Here is a 4,294-nt window from a genome sequence, read left to right as displayed (position 1 = left end):
GGCACCGACCCCGCAGGAGTCGCCGGCTGGGAAAACCCTTGGAAAGCAATGGGGTTTAGGAGACAGGACACCTAACAAGATGCTGAACTTGTGAAGAGAAAGACCTCACGCAAGTCTTGCTCCTTATAAAATACACAGCTGGACCAGTTCTGCCATTTAAAAGTGATTTATTTTCTCCGGTTAAGCATTTAAAATTCTCTTCCTATTTTTATCTTGTAGAATCGTACAAACACCGTTTTCCTCAGCGGAACAACGAAAATAATTTTCATGCATAAAGATGAGATGCACAAGTCTTCACATTGTTATAGGGAATAACAGCAAATGTTATATCATATAGCACCAAGAAGAATTTTAATTACAGTGTGAAGAAAAGATACCACGAAATCTTGTTTCATGGTAAATCGTTTAAGCTGACAATTCTATTCTGAAGTATATGCTGTTTTCCAAGCAATGAAAATTAAACTTTACATTAAAAAAAATTTAAAATATACCTGTTTAAAAAACTTGTCACTTTCTACAAGTTAAGCTGTGAAATCTGATTTCTTTTCTTGCATAGCAGATTTTCTTTAAACTTTGAAACATAAGAAGACCTAAAAAAATCTTTTAAAAAATCAATTGTTCCTTTGCTGGTCTTCCCTCTACCCCAACCTGGTTGAACAGTAGAAAGTAATTATTGAATATGCACGACTACACCATGAACCTGAACATTCCTTTGCAAATTAAGCATACAATCCTGCTCTTAATTTTATTATTGTGAAAATGGCACTAGAGAGATCAATATTTACTGTCAATTAAGTCAATTCCACTTGACTTTCCAGGTCAAAAAATACTTTGGTAAGTGCCAGCTCTAAAGCCTCAGCAAGGGACCAAAAAAATCAAAACTTCAGGTCTTTCACTCTCTTGCATTGCCGTAATTAAGACACCCAGTGCTGCTGTTCATGCCAAAGACGAGGGACTGGATGTGACAGGTAATTTCAAATACATACGCACAGCCATCACCTGGAGGCACAGGTAACTGGTTGGAGGTAGCACTAATTAGCGCACTGTAAATACCGCAGAAGAGGAGATGTAATTAAACTTCCCTCCTGACAAGGAAAAGGTAGTAACATTTAATATGAAGTTGAACCAAAAGGAAAGACCTGTTGAGTAAGGAGATTTGACTTGATGTGACTGCTGCTCAAGAACCAAACCTTACTGTTTGCCGAAGGCACCCGAGATTGCAAGGGGCCAACAAAGATAGGGCCGCTCTCCTCTCCCGCCACCTTTAGCCATTCATACCTTCAGCAGCAGGAAAAAACATGACAAATTCAGCTTTTTATATTGAAGAGCTGCTGTTGGTCTGTGGATACTGTAGTGCTATCCATTCTCGTAACACCTCTCCAAATCGTGCACTCCCTCTCTTGCGATACCAGTCTACCGGGACTGCGCACGTTGCTGCCGGTACATTTCTGGTATCACTTATGAGGGCACCTCAGCATTCTCAATGAACCAGAAATTAGCAACAGAGTATGTAAAACAGTTTAAGCTTACTGATTGTGCCATCTCTTATAGTCTTATTTAATCATATACATAAATCTACACGGTTTTGATTTTGTGTTGCAGTCCGTTTTCTGAACAATTACCTCTTCCTGAGCTGCTGGACAACCATAGATATTACATCTTTCCATACGGTTTTGAGAAAGTGTTTTGTTTACTTCAGCTTAAGAAAAAGTGATAAATTAATTACATTGCAAATGCATGCTTTACAAATGTAGATACACATTATCTTGGGCTTTATCCTTCTGCTTGCATGGTATATGGTGACTCCTGGGGAATAGCCAGGCAGCTCCTCCGGCTTCTTTGTAACAGATCTCTGTCAGAGACCTCTGTAACACCATCGCCAAATTAAAGCTCAGTCCAACAAGCTACGAAAACTATAGGGCTCTGTTTATTTCTATACAAGACTGAGACCCTGTATCTGGATCTCAAATTAAAGAAAACACATGAATGTTACAAGACTTCCAGGACCATTAAGCTATTGCAACAGTATTTAAGATTATTTTAAATGACTAGCCAAGAGTTTATGCCAAAACCACTGTTAAGATACACATATTTTATAATCTAGGGCTATCAATATACTCCAGTTGTCAGGCCAGCTTAAGTATTTAGTTACTAATAATCTCAACTGCCTTTTTTGTGTGTCTGGTAGAGAATGCAGACCTGATAAAATTAATGAGAGATTCCAGTACTTTTATTCTGTTGCTTTCAAAGCTCAAAGAAACTTCGACTGTTCAGACACCGCAAGTTGTCCTGAAAATAAGGTCTTGTATTCACTCTTAATTACTCAAGTCAACATTTAAAAAAGCCTAATACATGTTATTAGCTACGCAGCGCCACAGTTGTGCATTGGTAGTTTACAGACATAAACACATGACGCCTTTCACAGGAATTTATAATTTATACACAATGACGTGACAGATAGACATGATTATCAGACACGAAGTGCAAAATGGCATGCAACTAGTTGCTTTCAACTTATATATGCATTGTCTTCCATTTCAACATGATTTTTATTAGGTGGCTCATAGCGCGGGCAAGCACCCCAGCTCACACTTCACATTTTGTATACATTGAGCTTAATAAAATCTTTTGTATTTTCACATTCATAACATCTTTAAACTTAACGATTACTGACATTTACATTCAAGTGGAAAATCCAAACTACAAGCATTCTTTGTATATGCATTCTTCAAGTTACACAAAGCCTACAAGCTATTCCACTCTTAAATATGCCTACTTCCAGGAAAAGGCTGCATAAGGTACATTTTTATTAGATTATTCACAGCAATAAAACCATATTGTGCATACAACAGCAGATCAGTCTCCTGCTGCGGTTAAGTAGCACCTGTTTTCAAATTATTTCTGAAATAGTTCTACTTGCTTAAATCTCCCACTTTGCTGAGCTTCCGCAGCAGGCCAGTGTGGCTCTCCAGGCTTGGCCATGCTGTAGATGCCATCTTTGTATTATTTTATGGATAAAACTTGCCACAATTAGAAGATAAGTTCTAATCAAGAAAAAAAAAAAATCCTAGAACACACAAGGAGCCCACACCTGGTGCATGCCAATGCTAAAGGGACATCAATGACGCTTCTGGCTGATGCGACAATGGGAGTATCAGGTCACCTCACCTTGGTCAGAGAGACATGACGCAATGCGACACGAACAGCGGACATCTCTGCCTTTGGTGATGACACAAAGAGTATCAGAACTACACAATCAGCTTGTGGAGATGCCAGATCCAGTTATATGTACAGATTCCTGCATTCCTGAAATACACTTAATGCTGCAGAATTGTCACAGTGACTTTCTCGTCTTACAATCTTATCTGGAAATGAGTATTAATCAAATCTGCGAACGGGAGAATTATCTGCATAGATTTTTTTTTTCAGATTCCTGAAGCTTCACCCCTAACAGATATGTGCCAGTGAATGACACTGGTAGCTCCTGGTCGAAACACGGAACTTTGCTTGCTGTAAGCAGTCATAAGAAACACTTTTTTTCCCTGTACTGCAGAAGGCTTGGAATGCACAAGTATTAGCAGGCTAGAAGTTACTATTATAATGACCAAAAAAGTGGGGAAATGTTGAACTGTTTGACAGCTTACTGACTCCAGAGCACTGACGGGCACTGACCTGTTGTGAACTTCCCTGGCTTTTACACATGTGCGCAAATCATCATTTGGGTTGAAATCTGTCCTCCTAAACTTACGTCATTCCAAAGCAAGTTGGAAAGTTTGAAAAAATACCAAGTAAACAATTTTTGAGCACTACTGCTGCAAAATGTTTACACATCTCTGGTGTTTTAAGCCAGTTCCAACATTGCCTTCTTTAATAGTTATACAGCAAATTTTTAAGACTCCTGTCCACTAAAAGGCATTGCATCCAAAATTTAGATCTTCAAAGCCCAGTCTCAGCTTTCACTAACATTTGTACACACCCACATTTTCTATATTCGATTTCTGAGAATCCCATTTTTGTGCATGCTCTTAAGCCACATAAAACGCATTAGTACTGATGGCCTGCACCTCCCTGGAATTCACAAGCAGGTCGTCTTCTCACCCTCCTATCACAGGGCCTCACCCTTTACAACAGACTTCACATAAAAAGCACATTCTTCTATGCCACAATTCCGGGGTTACTGAAAGGTACTAAAAAATCGACTTAATTTCCCTCTCCTATTGGAATTTTCTCTAGCCCCTCTTTCCCACTCCCCAAGAGGTTAGCAACCTAAGTCGGGGACCTCCACATTCCCTTC

The sequence above is a fragment of the Egretta garzetta genome, unplaced genomic scaffold (assembly GCF_000687185.1).
Source record: "Egretta garzetta isolate BGI_Z169 unplaced genomic scaffold, ASM68718v1 scaffold56, whole genome shotgun sequence".
NCBI classification, from domain to species: domain Eukaryota; kingdom Metazoa; phylum Chordata; class Aves; order Pelecaniformes; family Ardeidae; genus Egretta; species Egretta garzetta.
This window is presented reverse-complemented; position numbering follows the sequence as displayed.